At 39.5% G+C, this 18,449-nt stretch overlaps 1 protein-coding gene and 1 long non-coding RNA gene across 2 annotated transcripts in view; one reads left to right on the top strand and one right to left on the bottom strand.

Moving 5' to 3' along the window:
• Nucleotides 1-18,449, bottom strand: part of PDE6D (phosphodiesterase 6D) — a 39,165-nt gene that overhangs the window by 14,064 nt on the left and 6,652 nt on the right. The window lies entirely within an intron of this gene.
• LOC112993698 (uncharacterized) lies at nt 1,357-14,456 on the top strand. The gene is made up of 4 exons (XR_003261769.2): nt 1,357-1,487; nt 3,804-3,987; nt 6,923-7,031; nt 9,613-14,456. It is a non-coding gene; the product is annotated as an uncharacterized LOC112993698 (long non-coding RNA).

Below are 18,449 nucleotides of genomic sequence, written 5' to 3'. Positions count from 1 at the left end.
TCTTATATTGCCACAACAGATTTTCATCTAACATGAGGCAGTTCTGGATTAAGCTGTTCTTGGACCATCCTTGGAAAGACAGTCACACATATTACTGAATACCATGTCAACCTTCCATTAATTTTAATAGAAAATTATGTTAATAGGGCAGAAGTTAATATTACTACATTACATTGCATTAAGTAGACTTCAAATCATTTCTGCTATGCAGGTAGGCTGGTCCTGTTGTCAAGCTACGTTTTTTCATTGCTGTATGTCATATTCTCCCTGTGAGAACGTAACGAAGACACTCTTTGTGCCTTAGGTCACCTTTCTGAAGATGAGCTATGTCCCCACCATGAAAGCATTTCCTGGTTGAACTTCCTAATATATATAATCTTAGTAGCACTCGCACTGAGGCACACTGTAAAAGCCTACAACAACAATGCAGCACCGGTCAATTTGCAGTCAGATCAGCTGCAAAGAGATGCTAATCGAACTGGAGAAAGTCATCTAACTTGGCATGGTTTGGGAATGCAGTAAAATCACGTTTAATGTTTGCCAATAAAAATTTTAAAATGCAGTGGCTTATCCAGTTTAACATCTGTGCCTTACAAATGACTTAGATTCAATAATAAAATTATTATTCACTATTTTTGCCAGAATAGTGAATTTTTTTCGCCAAAAAAAGACTCCTCTACAACATAGTGTGATGTCATCTAGCAGAATGAGGCACAGCGTTTGCTTTCTACTAGTCTGCCTCTAATTTTCACTCTTATCAATTTACTGTTTAAAACTGTTCAGAGTGAAATCTTTCCAAATTTTAAATATTTAAATCAGAATTGGCGATACCTGTAGCAGGCTAAACAAAAGCACGTATTCTCACAAAACCAATACAAATGGTGAGCTCCTAAACTCTGAAAAGAGAAGTGTCCAGCATGGGCAGCAGGATGGGAGAATGTTTTGTTTCTTCAGTGACACACAGCAATATTGTAAATGAAGCCAGGTTTCCATTTCACTGACTTTTCCCCTCTTCCTCCAATCAAAGGAGCAAGAAACAGATGTAGATTTTTATGGAAAGAGTTACAGACCCGGTGAGGTGAAGCTAAGGGTCATCAGGAGGGAAACAGGCCAAAGAGAATACATTACAGTGGTTCAACCACAGTATTTGCAAATATCCGCGCTAAGGACAGACAGCACATGCAGGCAGATGCAGATACTTATGGTTTAAACATTTACCTCTCTGTCCAAATGAACCCAGCCTTGTAGCTCAGAAGGTTAACTCTTTTACGAATTCCAGCCATTTTTGTCACTACCGAGCAAGAGGAATCAGTTTTGGCATCTACAAGCAGCCTTTGATTTCTTCACACCAAAGCAGCAACACAGAGCGTTCCCCAGCAGCTCCTGTCTGCAGGGGACAAGATGACTGCCGCGTTACCCCAACGTACCAGCAAACGGCTACCTGGACAACATTTCTGGAAGAGCAGCGTGTGCTACGCACTTCTCTGGTAAACATTTCTGAACTCAAATTAACATGACTAACCACTTCTAAGCTCCAGAAGAAAATACCTATGATTTGAGATCCCAAACAAGGAAAGTTAAAGGAAAAAGAAAAATGCACTTGTGGTACATGGAATAAGATGTTGCTTAAAGTGGGAATAAGCTCTCAAATCAAATGGACGCACAGAAATCATTAGCTTGGGGGGCACGTTCTCCTGTCAGAGGGAGCCAGCTGCCTTGTGTGGCAGATCTGTGGAAGTGGTTTGTTTGCTACTATCAGAAATTTGTTTTGTTTCCTCTAGAAACAGATGTTAAAATGGTTCCTAGAACCAGACTACAGTGCCAGAATAAAACCAAGCTGAAGCAACATAGTGGTTTTATGCTGCTTTCTGCTGCCTATGTTTTTTAGGCTTTTGTTCAGCTTGAGAGAATTCTTTTATACCAATGCCTCAGCAGGAAAAATAACGTGATCACATCTGGAGATTGCTTTACATCCTAGGCAGTGAAACAATCAATAACTTAGAAAAACCCAACATTGTTTGCAGGACCATCTCAGAAGCATGAACAGCACAAAGACAATTATGTTCTCTTTTCCAATGGGATAACACTCCCTTCCTCCCCACCTTCCCTGCCTTTTAAATAGATCTTGAAAATTAGCATGTTAGAAAAGCTTGAGCTCATGCTAAGAAACCTTTGAGTATTAACATAATTAATGTCATCAGTAATGTTCTGAGTCTGCAGAAACAGCAGGTGAATCAATGGGAATGATGTGTTCACTTGAGAAAAGAATGTGACCTTTCAAATCCATACAGCTTTACCAGAAGGCAGCTTTAAGGCGGGTTGCTCGTAGCTCACGGGAAAGAGCAAAACTGAATGTAGCTAAGGAGAAAACTAACACCATATACACAAGGGAAACTAAAAATATGATCAGAACATAAAACAGGGGGACCACCTTACAGAAGATGCTGCACATATACCGAGAGGTGAGGCAGCGTGCTGGGTAGTTTGAGAAGCTACTCCAAACAACAGCATGATGAGGGAAGAGGCAATTAAAAGACAAACATCCCCCCCATTCAAATCTGGCTGGAAAGTGATTTTTTTCCCAGAACTTTTAAAATTAAGTTAAATGCTTTAAACCCCTAAACAGTTTGGGGGGGGGGGGGAGGGGAGGAAGAGTGTGTGATTCAGTTTGCCCACTCTTTAATTTTAGTATATCAAGCAATTTTCCTCTTTGCAAGTGAACTCTAAAAGTGATTCAGTGGTTGAAACAACTTCATTTTCTCTTAACTACTTGAGAACATTCAATCACTTCAACGTAGCTTAACTATTATCACAATATTTCAAGGCTTTCAGCAATAAGTGAACTATAGGGACTTTCACTGAAATAATCTATCAAGGGGTTCTGGTGAATAACTTCATTTTCATAGATGAGGTTGTAACCTGAAGCTCTCAGAGGAATCTACCTCCCTGTAAATCATTATGGCTTATTGTTCTCTGCACAGCTGAAACACAGGGTGTCATGACAGTCATGCAAAGAAATTAGCTTTAATGGAATGAGGTATTTTGAACATCAATATGCCTCTTTATTTTATACCACTATTTGATTGTCTTAAAATATGATTTATATTAGTTTGCTTATAAAAGAAAGCTTGGCCTGATTTCATTTGTTTTTTGTAATACTCTAGTACTAGATTTTTTTTATGTCTTTAAAGGATCTTCACACTTGCCCATACTGAGAGAGCACACGCTTGAGCAGAGAAACGACTTCTTTGACAGAATATTTAAATGGGATAAACATGGCTGGTGTTTTAATAAAGTCTCACTTCAATGACCTGAAGTGTGGAAAAAAAATTAAAAGTCTTAGAAAAGGCAATTTTACGTAGCACTGTTTGTGGCCGGTCTATGCCTTTGTTCCTTGAAGCCCTCTGCAATAATTTCTCTATTGTGCGAAGTGACGTTTATTGAAAATGGCATAGCTGAACATCAGCAGGTTCCCCTGCTGTTCGGGTTATCTGTCCTCTGAACTCTAAGCAACGTCTCGGTCTGAAAGTGTCCCTCTGGTAGAATAAGCAACAGACAACGTGAAAAGCCTAGATGACTTCCAACTGCCAGCACTTCTGGTGTGACTCCATGCTTTTCCCCCATTAATGTCTAATTTCTTATTTTCCTCCTTTACCTCATGTCTGCTCTTACAGAGCTCTCTAGTACACCAACCTACTGATTTCCAAGAAACTACTTCTGACAATCCACAGATTTAACAGATTCAGGTATTTTAGAAGAAGATGTAACTTACTGGAGGTATTAATACATCACACAATTCTTAGAACAGATCTGCAGATTGGAAGTCGATGGGAGACAGGCTTTGGCACGAACTCATCCCCTGCGCTTCCAGTCTGTACAGCTCTGCACTCTCAGTATCATCTTCCTTGGGCCACCCCAGACAGAATATGAATCCTCTTATTTAACTGGTCTAAAATGATGCCCCATGGAAGAGACAGCATGCTACAGGTGAGTGACCGACATGTTAACCTTGTAATCGTTGTTGTAAGTATATAGTTATTAGTTATATAACTATACATAGCTACATATAACTAATATATAGTTATAAATTACTTATACAACTATAGTTATATTAATTATACTATAAGTATACAGTTATAATAACTGAATATTGTAGACACTGGGTGATGAATGTAATAAATAAGGACTTGCCCCCAGCTACACAATGAATCAGTAAAAAACAGAGGGAAGAGATCCCAGGAGGTGTTTGGCTTCCAGTCTCATGCCTCAATAGACAACGCTGCCTCTCTCTTTAGACAGCCAGGAACTGTGCTCGCCGGCTAATGGAAACTCTTATGCGAACTTGGAAGGACTGTGCAGCAGCACAGATTGCTGCTATCATGCTACAGAGCGGGTGCCAGTGGTTCCCTTCCCTCCGTGCTTGTCTTGCTTTTTGGTGGTTTCCCATTCACCCTAGCTCGAAAGTAGGGTAGTCCTGACTCACTGCCAAGCATTACTAATGAAAGTGGGGGACAGGAAGGAAACATGGATGAGTGGTTACAGAATTGGAAGTACTTTTTAGCGTCTAAAATGGCATCCTGAGGCAGGACAAAAAAATAGATGTGCTAGCACTGACAGTACTAGCAAAATGTTTCTAACTAGAAAAATGAGTAAACATAAGAAGCATATCAATAACATTCTTGTTCATTAAGACAACTTAAAAACAGCAGAAACATAAAATAAGAGAGTCATGGAGGAAAATATTGCATTTGTTCTGTTGCTTGGTTCATTTTAATTCAAACTGAGACCCTGTGAAAATGCTTGATTTTCTTTCAAATGCTTTTTTTTTCTTTTTAACTCTGGGATAATCAGGCATGTTTTGAGTTCAGACATAGTGAAGTTCTTCAAGAAAGTCCATAAATGGTCATATTTAATATCACAAGTTGTTTCTTTGTTCACTCAAGACACACTGTTAACTAAGGAAAAAAAAAATCATCTTCCCCGTCCTAAAAACTAGATTTGCCCCTAATACTCAGTTTCTAACATTTTTTTACACCAGACTTCCTTCCACAAAATTTCTTTAGGTATAAAAGGGAGCCCAATGAATGAGTGAAGACACAGCACTTTTTAAACGTATTCAAACTGTCCTCAAAATGGTCAGCTCCAGGAACTATAGTACTAATATTGCAAACTGTAGTCAGCAGTTAATCTGAAAGGACGAAGGCTTAGGACAAAATGCTATGGCTGTTCATTTCTGGCAGAGACAAGCAGGCACCATTTTGTACAAAATCACCATCCATTTTGTACAGAACGACATTCAGAGATTACCATCTAAAACACTCTTTAAGAGCTGAACCAATATAAACATATTTTGCTTAAGTAAGTCCAGAGAGCCTAATATCACCTTCACTCTACCAGCACTCCCAAAATCAGACCACTTGAACACGGGCAGTCAGTGATGCTAAAGGCGAGGTGCTGGAGCCTGTAGTCTAGAGTGTTTAGTTTCAGAGAAAATGCCAAGTCTTGACGCTGTTCGGTTAAAATATTAAAATAAACTCTCCGTTTGAGGTAGAGTTTAGCTTCCAAAATGAATGTCCTACGACCAGCTCTATTACAAGGACCCACAAATGCAGCCATAACACTGAGATATTCCATTACACGACTGTATTTTGGAACTAGTTGTTTCCATCTCACGTCAAGACTCCCGGAGTCCGAGTGCAAGCAGGCAGCCACTCTGGGGAAGCGTCCACCAAGTTGCATCTCACCTTGTTTGCTTTTCGCATTACATTCTTCCAGAATCTGTTGGGATCACAGCCCTGGAATAAAATACTTCTGGAAAAAAAAGCAAGCAGTTTCACTAGCAAGCTTTTCATTTAACCTGACTTTGCTTGAAAAAGTTTCCAGTCATTCCAGACTACTGGGTCCAGCGGGGAATGGGAAAAGGACTTGGAACTCAGTTTTTCACTCATACTTGTACTGCTTTTATGTGATCTATTAACGCATAGAGTTTCACATTTTAGTGGGAAATCTTTCAACTCTAGATATCTACCTCAAGCTGAACTCCTAAATATAGTGCTGCATGCAGAAACGTATATTTGTCCTGATGGATTTCCTCTGTTTGTTAAGGATGTCTGAAAATATATTAGCCCGAGCAGATCAGTTATCTCCACATAGGATAATTATAACCAGAAACACTAGACACGTTAGCAAAGATGCACACTGTAGTGGTGTACCTGGCACCTGGAATACAGGCTAATGATAATAAGACAGCCCTGCACAAAGCCAGCACACTTCTAGCAGATCTTAAGTGCTCAAGCTCCCTACTGAACCTCACCTGTAAAATTTTGGGCCTCTCCACTCTTTGGGGGACACTGCCCTTGCCTTCTCACTGTCAAAGGAGTAACTTCATATAAAAAATACTGGCTGTGTTGTTGCACAAATACATAAAACAACATTTTAGAAAAGGATGCAAAAGTACTTAGAAAAGTCTCAAATACGCGAGTTAGGTAGCTACCCTGCAAAAGGGCAACTGAAGTTCTTGAAGTTAGAAGAAAGAAAACTATAGGAAAGCCAGTTTGCGTGCAGTGCATTTTAGTTCAACTGAGATGAGCTGCTTGGCTTCCTAACACTTGTTCTATTTATTCCTCTACTACAATCTTCTCAGTGTGACGTCTTTAATGAGGAGTTCACAACATCCTCTCTACTGGCCAGGGAGATGAAGCAACACACACACACACACACACACACAAAACAAGAAAGCAAGAGCCTTTGAGATGTAACTCAAAATCTAAGCATGCCAGTTTGCATGCATAAAGATTTGACGTTTAAATGACTGAATAATGTAAATCTTCTATTAATATAGGACTACAGTTATGTGTAGGTATTATGGGACAAAACAAATGATTTCCTTTTTAAAATATGTTTCTTTATCTCTCTATAAAAGATGTCTGCTGATTTTCCCTTGGGATCCTTGTGTTCCTGGAAGATATAAATTTAATGGTGGAGTTGATAATGCCCAGCTGGAATTTAGACCACAAGCTAGAGAACAAGAGGTTTGTCTTTTAATTTCATAAAGATCAACAAATCACTGTTCCCTACTAGAATGACTACTGATATACAATCAGAGCATAGTCCATCTATTTTTGAACCAACCAGCACCAGATTTTAGAGTATTTCCTTACAAGATTCATTGGTAAAACACGAATCCCAGGAACACAATGGAAGCAATTAACCTCTCATTTCATGCTCACATTCGTGAGAGACTGCTTTGCGGTAAGAAGCAGGAAGAGAGAAAAGAAGATCATAGCTGAAACAAAAAGAGAGAATTTATCTCTTGTCAGTAGACTGGCCGCACTACAAAGCAAGTACACAGAGCAGCAAGATTTTTTTTTAATAGAAAAACTGACCAATAATTTTAGCTAGAACTGCATAGCTGAATGGTCAGATGTGTGGCATCAGAACAATCTGCATTTAAACAAGTCTGTTTAAATTGCTTATTTTCTATCCATTGTAAGGCAAACAAAGATGCCACGGAAGATGCTTCTCCCCTGATAAGGCAATCAGAACATGAGCCTGCAATTACTGTAATATTTTGCATAAAGGCCTCCCTTACATTTATTAATCCAAAAGAGCTCTAATTTTGATGACTACTATTCTACTATGTTGCCGTACTCAACACTGCAAAAATTCTCCTGGATTCTTTGTGCCTGTATTTCAAGCTACTAAATAAGGCCTTCTATCTTTAGATGACCTTTATTTATTTTATTTCTGAGGACACAGCAGGCATAGTATGGTAGCATCCCTGAATGTCCAGCAGTTCAACAACATCTGGTTCTTCATATTACTATTCGTTTGGACTACTGCCCATGTCAAAGATCAGCACCAAGTAGTTCACACATACAGAATACACATACTAGCTAGCCATCTATGTTTGAAAAGCCTCCTATTAATCATTTCTGTATTGCTATAAATTAACATGAAATAGGTCATTAGAGTGTTCACTAAGGAAACAGTCCTGCTAGGTTGGTTACCGCTCTCAGCTGGATATTGTTTGTTCAAGAATTTTACTGTAATCTCTGTTGGCAAAAATATTCCACACAGAACAAATACATATTCCACCTTTTAGTAGAATTCTTTTTATAAGGCTTCAGAAAAAAAAAATATTTATAGCAGCTGCAGGCCTACAACTTCTGCAAAATAAGGGGAAGATACACAGAAGTTCTTTTAGACTGAACTGTATGCCCCTTAAATATCCCTTGGAGAAACACTGTTCTTTGGAGAACGAGAGGTAGGACAAGTAAGGTTCCTTCTTCGAAAATGTTCCCACACAGATGCATGTACTAAGAGAAGATAAAAGACACAGCTTTTTTACCACAGTAGCAGCCTTCCGCCTCCTCTCTACCAAAGTACCCCTACAGATATAGAGCAGAGAACAGAGGAACATGGTAACATGTAAGTGAGATAGTGGAAATCTGCGCAGTAAGATCATCAGTTGTTTGCAGCAGGTTAGTCCTAACAGTCTTCCCAACTGAACAGAACAAATGTCTTGGCCATTCAGACTCTAAATCTTAAAAAGAGCTAATTTCAAGACCTCATCTCTTTGCAATCCCACTTTAGTTCAATGATGGAAAAGTCATAGCAAGCGATTTCCAGGATACTTGTTACTCAGTGTTATCTATAAATTTCAGATCAAATTTTACACTTAACCTTCATTCAAGATATCAACGGGAACATTCCTTCCTGTTTAATGTTTGGTGTAATACAGTAAATTGATTCACTCTGTTAAAACGATAAGAAAAGGATTCTACTTGCTGAAGCCTTACCAAGAAGTAATGCTTCTACCTAGCAAGAAAAAGAAAAACAGATTTCCAAAACAATCTGAAAAGGCTCCTGCAGAATTCCCGAGATTCCAAAGTTTCTTAAAATGTGATTTCTAGAATCTTTCTAACAGCTTCTATAGTAAGATTATTCTGTGTAACCACTGTTATAAATAAAGCCTTCCTCAGCCATTCTATCTGGCCTAAAGCATTTGTTCAGATATATAAGAAAAACTAGGTCACATGTGCACATGTGGAAACATTATTGCTATGTTTCTTCTTTTGAAGTTCAGCACTAGGTCCATGAACATATGTAAAGCTGATAAAAACTACTACACACAAAAAAGGTAATATTAACTTATTGGCAAAGCAATCATAACCAATGTTGCTGAACACTGATTTCTTCTCTCAGTAGCAAGCAGCAGAAAGAAATCTGAACCCAAGGCAGTGAATATAGAGGCTCAGAGATCAACTACACGGGATCAGGGCCTGTTAAGGCCTCCCTAGCGCTTATAAGAACTTTTACTCTGTCTGATCAATCTTCCTTATGATTCAGATGCTGATTACATCCCCAAAGAAACAGACGAGAAAGTGATATATGCCTGCTTTTGTAGAGTAATTCACTTGGCACCTGTGATTTTGTTTGGACATAACGAAGTCTGTAACTGGATGGCCCATCTGTAACAGATGGCACTGATGATGTTAGCTTGAAGAACTGCTTCTGTACATCCTTAGAGCTCTGTTAAGCAAGTTTATCTTCACCTTCTCTTCTCCAGAGTACTAGATGGACCTGTTAATGAATGTCCTATCTTCACAGTTTTGTGTCATCTGGTAGCAGCTGGAAATGCACTCCTTCCTTCTCTACATACCATGTGGGAAAGGTGAGATCTGTGGCTACTTCCCACATAGGAAAAAGAAGGTCCATAACTTTGCTCTGAGCTCCGAAAGACTCAGACTCACTGGACTTGGACTCCTAGATATTCCAAAATATACACCCAGGCAAGGAGAATCCCACACCAAGTCGGAGGTAACAGGGGACAATGAGATGTGCTGAGAAAAAAGGAGCAAACAACACCTAGGGCCATATTATCAAGGACTGTGACACAGATTAGCAAATATCAGATTGAACAGCTGGAAGAGACTGTAATTTCTGAAAATCTTCTGCAGTGGAAAGTCTGGCCAGGACAGAGCCTAGGAGCAGATATTTTCTACATTTGAAAGATTTCTTACAGCTGGTTAACTGCCCAAAGACTGGAAGAGGCAACAAGTACACTGAATTACTGGGGAGTTACCCTGTTCTGAGCTGGCCCTTCAAACACTCCTCCATGCACAGAAGGGCAGATGTCCCTAACTCTGGACATACAAGCGACTGGTGAATACAGCAACTATCCTAAAAGTCTTGAGATTTGTAGAGCCATGAGCAAGCTTAAAGGAAGAACACTCAGGCAGTACCGCGCTGTCCTCCAACAACCTTACATAACTGGTGACTGTTTGACACATAGAAGTAGGCATCTGTCACATCAAGAGCTGTTCACCCACCTCTTTCACATGAGGGACAGATCATTGTCCCTAGACACAAAGTCCTGCCCTTGACTGTCTATATTTCTATTGAAGCTGATGATGCTCAGACTATTGTTCTTCCAAAGGATCAGGAAAGAGCACGAATAAAACCACCTTCAAAAGCATTCTTTAACTTGTGCTGACGAGAACAGATCCGAGGCCAGAGGAGAATTCAGTTATTGGCAAGTGAGGTGTCCACCTATAGAGAATGAAGGAAAATAACACCATTGAGCCAGACTGCTTATAAAAACTTCTTTAAGGGAAAATCCACAGCCCAGCCTGCACAGAGCCATGCCATGAATTCAGAGGGGTCTGTGAAAGAGGAGGAAGTCATTTGGGCAAGGGATTTCAGGGACTCAGGGATTTTCACTTGGCTGTGGAACCCTTCCTCTCTCAGTCAGCACTCCAAAGCCAAAAGTCATTATGCCTGATAGCTCCTACCTTCCAGGAAATGAGCTTGTGAGTTTTATTCTATTTGTTAATAGGCGGGTGTCCACTCCACCAAAATCAACAGTAACAGAAATACTTGCAGATTCTTGCTGGCAGTCTCAGAGAAGGTAAGAATAAAAGCTCGAGCACTGAATTTCCCTTGCATTCACACACTGATTCTGTCTAAACTCTCCTTGCTCTGTGGAGTGAGAATTTCTGTTCCTCAATACCTTATCAACACAATATTAATTTTTAAACAGTAATTTTCACTAACGATTGAATTAACTAGGGACTTGTAAATGCAGAGGAGCTAATTCAGATTAAGGCAGAGGGTGAATATAGAGTTGAGCAAACCATCCCTTATTTAACCCTTGCCTAGATGTTCTTATTTTCCACCAAGTGTGTCCAATTCCAAAACAGCTTGATCTGCTTTTAAGTGACTTCTGCTGATTTGGAACAGGACACACTCATCCCAGAATAAAGATATTCACAGAGAGGAAATCAGGCAGATATAATTGCACTGGAGTAAATTTTAGGCAGATAAGCCCTCAGGTTCTACCTACATTAGAGCTTTTTGTGGTGGTACAGCTACTTGTTCTTTGACACTTGGGAAAAAAGTACAGACACTGCTTTATCTCAGTGCAGTATATTTACATAGTGTAGCTACATCAGTGCAAAATTTCCTGGCACAGACAAGCTGCATATTGCCCAAGCCAGCTGGCACAAAGACAGTGTGTATTTCCTCAGGGTGGTATTACAGCTCTACAAGCTATTCAGGAAAATAGGCCAGACAATCAAACCTCCTTTTCCAGGTGTGTTCATAATGCCTCCTCTCACAAGGAATGCTAAAAAATGACAAAAAGAAATGAAATCTTGAAAAGATAATCTTCACGTAGCTTTCAGAGCAAATGCCAACTGCAGCCTGCAGGGAAAATGTGAAAGGAGCCACTGCTGCAGTATAGCTGTTAATTAGTCTATAAGGATTTGTGTTTATAACAAGAATGAAAACTATCTAATGCAAGAGAAGTAACACCGGCTGAACAGTTTTCAATTTTATAGCAATATTCAGCATATCTGCTCTAACATAAAAGTGACACTGGAACTGCTAGGGCAGAAGACGCTCGGTTTTACTTAAGGCAGTTTACTCAAAGAACCTTTAACACTGTCCTGAAATATCTCACACATAGCACATCCCTCACCGTTTCAATCCGGTGTTATTCTGTAACCAGGGATACATCTAGAGATCATAGGAGGTTCTCTGGGAAAGCAACTCAGTATCCCTGAAATATAACTAAGGAATCACAAGGGGATTTTATCTTATTGAGATTTTATAGTAAGATAGTACTTAGCCCTGGCACCAATGCTCTTCACCTAATGAACAAAATAAAAATTCAAATCAGCCAGAGAAACAGCTATGGCAAGCACTTTCATAAAGTTCACACTGACAAATGCTCCATCTCCTATTTGCTGACATGGCACAACAGGGAAACAAGCCACCCGTTTCCTGGCATTCGTTTAAATTGTACCTCTGATATACAATCCATGAGGACAGTAATGGCTTGAATTTCACTGGAGCTACAAATATCTAGGCTTTTTTTAAAGTTAGGCCACGTGTGCATGAGAAATAGGCATACTTAAGCCGTGCAAACAGCCCTTACAGGCAGAGCCCCCATGACTGAACATGAAGATCATCTTCACTGCCAGTCAAAAACTGGCAAAAAATGATTATGAACACTCTCAACACCAAGCCAGGGTAGTAAGTAAGGATGTGAATATTTAGGTTAATGTTAGCAGTCTCCTAAACTCACAGGACAAGACCACAGTGGGAGCTGGAGGTTCTCCAAGCGACAACAGAAAAGCAGGCCACAGATGGGAGCTACTACAGTAGTTAGATCTCTGGAGCACTACGCAAGTCACTGAAAGTACCATTTTGTGATATCTTTTAGAAAATAATCTTTCCTTCCTCTGCAGACATGGCACTGTTATTTCTCAAAGCAATGAATGATTTCCACTGACACGATACGAGGCTGCTATACAAATGAGAGGTTAACAACTCATTTCGGTATACATGGTATTAAAAACATAGGATATAAAATCAATAACTGCTACACAGGACACAGGTAAGCTATTTAACAAAGTGAAAGCAGTAAATTAGCCTAATGGCAAGGCTACATGCTGCAATATAGATCAAACAAGTCTTGGTCTTCCCCTTACAACTGACAGCACTAGGATTTCTCAAGGAAAACAAGTTCATTATCCTGTCTTTTCTGAGGAAGGGAGGAAAACTTGGAGCATACAGCCCAAGTAGAGAATAAAACAGATTTGAAAATAATGTCAGGAGGGAATGACTGGCCGTTGCATGAGGAAATTAATCTTGCAAATGGACCACAGGCCATTAAAAGCACAGGAAGAAGGGAAGCATAAAGAGGGATTTACAGAGATTGAGGCAGAACTCCCAAGAACAAGGACTCCAGGACTCCATGTCAGAATTACTGTGCTTTTTTAGGAACCTGCAACAATAGAAGTGCTTAAACCTGCAACTTGGATTAGCAATTTGACAATTTAACCATTCCACCATTTTACGCAGTGCTAGGTAGTAAGTCAGAAAAAAGAGTAAGTGGTTTGGAAAAGCACTATAGCAAAACAGTGGAATTATAAGTAAAACTTAATTTCAGTTCTAAACTGGTTTAGAGTTGATAAATTATTAATATTTGGTTCTTGGATGTTGTACTTTAATGTACGTATGAGATCTACAGATACACTATGGTACTTGTACGAAACTCCTCAGTATGTCACTAGGGGATCTCTCCAAACTGGAGATCCTGTACCCAAGCCAAGAGTCTTTCTGTTTTAGCAACCACTGGAATTCAGGTCAAAAACATTATTGTAGGGATACTGAAATTTCTACTGAAATGACAAAAAGTGACAAACTGTATTACTTCCAAGTAATTACTACAGCTTTCATTATCAAGGAAACCTACAGTTATGTTTACACTGAGATTTGCATTTTAATTTCTTATTTTAACAAGCTTGTAGCTACATGTTAAAATCTCAGATACTGATTACTTGAGATCTTATTAAAAAAAACCCCAAAATTTATTGTACTTTTCAGTCGAAACAATGAAATATATTATGTCTGCTGTGAAGAATACCATGTATGAATAATACAACTAGCTGTAGTTCACAAGTCAGTTCTTTCAGATAACTAACTTTTACTGACAATTGAACTCCAATTAATTTGAAGAATATTGCAACCTAGCTATTGAGAAGCTAGATTTACACACAGGTGGTACAAATATGTTTTTTAAAATATGAGTTTGCTGTTCCAAAATGTGTAACTATCTAAGCATTTATGTTAAGGAGAATGTTAAAGCTTCAAAGTTACAAGCACAAAACTCAGAAAATGCCATAATTAACACTATCTGCACCCTTTACAGGTATGCCTACATTAAAATATAGTCTTTACTTATTTGAAATTGTAGAATCTTTTCGAACATGCCCCTATCTCATTTACTGCACTTACTGTTACTGAAAGGGCAAAACTGGAATCTGTGCATGCAGCATTATTAAGTAATGATACTCCCAGTACTTCAGAAGGCAAACAAGGAGTTAATGTTTTGTCAATCAAACAAATGCAACCGATGGTCATGACCTGTGTGAAATGTCTTCACCTGGCCTCTGGCAGCAGTGTATTTAAAAGAGGAAGAGGGGCTTAGTGAGGAGAGTATGGCTGGGAGCCTTGGAGAAGGAATATGTAGTAAGAAGGGAAGTTTGCTCCTCTTTGTGGTATGATCCAGAGCATCAAAGAGGTGAGCCTATGACTTCATGTGGGGAAGCAGTCCTTTGGTTCAGGCTCTTCTGAAAAGAGGAAAGCTCTCAATTCTTAAATTTTGAGGCTTTCAGAGTTTAAAACTCTAATGAACTTATTCTAATGGTGGACTAAAAGATACTAGCAGGACCAGAACTAGTTTTTCTTTTCTCCCTAAGAAGCTAAATGTTTCTTCATGGAAGTGGAGTTTAAAGTCATTATTATAATAACACAATGTGGCTCCCTTTGAAGGAGTTACAAGGGGAAAGCACATAAAACAATTCTTTCCTGGAGCTGTTTAAATAGTGCATTTTTATGGCAACAGTGCAATTGTAATGATTCCTTGTGGATTAACTAAGGTGCCATGAACAGCCCCAACTGGAATGCAATTAATATAAACTACACTCAGTAACTTGTTAGCTCTCTTTCTCCCTTTTCTGGAACAAATATTTCAAAATAACATGTGCCTGCTTTTCAAGGCTGCACACAATTTTCAGCTAATGATTTCCTATGTGTGGCTCATGTGAGAATCGTGTCTCTAAGAGTGTTTGCTACATGCTCCCAGGTTTTGCTTGTGACTTTGTCTGGTGACTGGGTTAGTAACTTGTCATGCAGCACTAATGCTAAAGATCTGATGCACAGAACAAGTGTAAAGAATAGATGACTACCTTAATAAAGTCATCCATGATACACTTTGAGAAGCTGTGTTATCATGAACTTAGCAATGTGATATTAGTATGTTCACCTAACAGTAGCAGTCTGATTTCAGAGAACTGGTGCTGCAAGAGTAACTAAGCATGGTAACTTAAGGTGAGAAACCAGTGTGTGAGTGCTGGAGAAGGTGGCACAAGACTGCACTGAGGAAAATGTTAATTTGATGCAACTGAGGCTGTGAACATGACACCTGACAGCAGCAGAGTTGTTTGAAGACAGCACTGCTGTTCACAGCTCTCTCCAGCTGCTTGTTACTTTCTCCCTCAAATCTAACAGCTGAGCTGTTGGTAAAACTGCTAACCTGATCTACTTGACTAACACAGGTCTCTGCTCCTTAACCTACTGCTTAAGCTGTTTAAGCTAGTATGCCTCATCCTGACAAATGGGAGGTTGCAGTGCTCAGCTGGGCAGCTCAGCTCATAAATCTGAAAGGGTAACAAGCAGCTGGGAAAGGTAACCTCCGGTCAGCACAGCTGCTGCCATGGAAGTACACACATCACAAAATGCAAGGGCACATATCTTTCAGGTGTCCTCTTCTCAGAAGCAACAAAGCCATGCCATTCCCTTCCTTAAACATCCGAAGGCTAAAAAGGTTTGGGGGGGGGGGGGGGGGAAGTCCTTCCAATTGCACTTATCTTGGATTCTGGTAAAGAAAATCTCTTTACAAGAGAAACAATTAAATCTTAATTTGGACTGTGACTAATAGATGCAAGTCCTCTAATGCACTAAAGAGCCTCCCCTAAAGACTTTAAATAGGAAGTCAAATGTCTAAAGTATCTCTATAAAGGTTCTCTGTGTTACAGGTCAGTAGGTCTCTCTGCCCGAATATCCAATTTCCAACAGAGTTGGTATACGCCAGCATGTGGTGTACCCTCGGAGGGGGAATGCTGCTTTCTGCACCTCTGCTCAAATGTTTTCCTGCAAGAGGGGTGTGAGTACTGCAGAACTCCTTTTAAGTACAGAGCTAGCAACAGGTCATGCCAACAGATGAATGAAGAACAGGTTCCTCCCTAGTGAGGCTCTCTAAGTATTTTCCCCTATACACAGAATTTTTATTTAAGGCAATGCAACTACCCAGTTTTTCCCTGTCTCCTAGATTAGAATTCCCTTTGCCTTTCCAAGGCAGACTTCTGAAATTAACTCTCTGCTTGCCCAGCAGGCTGCCCCTGATTAGAAGTTTCTGACACTTAATAAAACATCAAATGGGTTTCTGGTGCCAAGTATATGTATCCTTCAGTTGGGAAAGGCTTAAAGTCCTCTGAAGTGAGGAGGAGAGAAGCATGCATGCAATCTGCTTAGGTTGGGTATACATTAACTTGAGATTAGAGTGCTCATTTTTTCCATATTATATCAAAACAGTAGGGGATCGTGCAATATCTGCTGTTCTAGAGGCCAAATGAACTTCTGACTGTCTGCAGAGTAGACAAAGCTCATGCACATAGCGCAGCATACAAACTGACCCATATAAACCTCAGTAAAGATCACTGAGAGAAGAAAAATCCTGTGCACTCCCATTCTCTCTAATGGGAGACAATACTGCTTCAAGCTAGCTAATCCTTTCAATATAGGAGTGGATAGATTTAACAGTGCACAAAAGCATCAGGTTATTATCCCACAAGCTGATTGAATGTAAAAATGATTTTTCTTGCTCTTGCCTTTTACCTAAGCCTGCCTGTCTTTGGAAGAAGAATGTCTCCAGATAGCCTAGTCATGAACATGATCAACTCAAAGGTTCACTCATGTCTAAACTAATCTGACACAGAAGAGATTTAAGGGAAACAATATTTTGGTCAGTGAAGTGTAGTACAGGAAAAATCTGACAATGGAACTTCATGTTAATAATCACAAGTGAAAATTCTGGCAGTCAAGCATTTTGCAACATGCAACTGGGACTCTGGATGCTATGGCTGTTCTAGAGAACTTCAACTATTTTATGGTATTTGCAGGACAGAGCCTTCTAGTAGTCTTGCTATGCTTACTTGGATGCAATGTCAAATGGATGTGGAAACATTAACACTGAATAAGTGGGGGTTTCCTAAATGATTGTCTGTTATTGTTTCTTTGCACATGCTGAACCCCATGTTCTTCTGGGTGCTCCTGATTCAGTCTTGGAAGATGAAATGGCAGAGTCTAGGAATACTTTTTTATTAGTACTGTAGTTTGCACATTACAAGTGCAAATACATGAGCTGCTCCTTAAGGTGTGTGAGCAACAGATGTGCAACAGTCAGCTCTCATGCTGCTTACAGAACTAACATTTGATGACAAACGTAGCTACACTAGCATGCAGAAAAATACAGAATTAAATACTGGAAGATCTGTTTAAGTTCCACCTGCAAGTTCTCTGCTTGCTACCTATATATGGGAGCCTAGCAATGAATCCTTGTACTTCTGCATAGAGTTTGACTATCTAGACATAAACAAAACATCCATTTATCCTTAATGGAGGGTGGACTCAAATTTGAAGCTGCCTTGGAATTTGCCAGCTTGCAGATAGGGAAAGAGAGGTTCATGTATCAGACACAATGCAAGTCAAGGGCAGAATTCAAAATACAGTGGCCTGCTGTCTTCCTAACTCCATGTAGAATTATACCCTCTTACTTCCAGATGAGCTTGAATTTGGAGATGCCAGTATGTAAGACCAAGCCAATCAGCTTCCATGTAAGGACTGCTTCAGTTAATAAGAGAAAATAGTTATGCATGTCCTGTTGGTCTCTGCATCAGATGTCTATTAACTACTCCTATGAATGGCATTAGTCTAACAAGGTTTTCAAAATGCCATCTCTGCTTGTTTAAATTTGTGTAATTTTTCTACACATTCTGGCCATGATGATAAATTGGGGTGGAATGAGGGCATGTGTTGTCTGTCACTTAATCCATTAAATGACCATCTTCCACTGTGTGGAAATCAAGATAATGCAACAATGGCTGAAGCATAAGGCACCAATGATTTCTAGGGATTTTTATCCCTGCCAAGGATGCACAGAGTAATTGAGACTATCAGAATATGGAAGAAATAAGGGAAAATGAGCTTAATGTTAATGGAGACCAAATCACTGTAGGCATCTTACGTTAACAGTAAGCAATTAAAATTATTGAAACCACAGAATTCCAGTGAAAACACTAGACTAGTAGGGTTTTTTT

The sequence above is a fragment of the Dromaius novaehollandiae genome, chromosome 9, assembly GCF_036370855.1.
Source record: "Dromaius novaehollandiae isolate bDroNov1 chromosome 9, bDroNov1.hap1, whole genome shotgun sequence".
Lineage (NCBI taxonomy): Eukaryota > Metazoa > Chordata > Aves > Casuariiformes > Dromaiidae > Dromaius > Dromaius novaehollandiae.
This window is presented reverse-complemented; position numbering and strand designations above follow the sequence as displayed.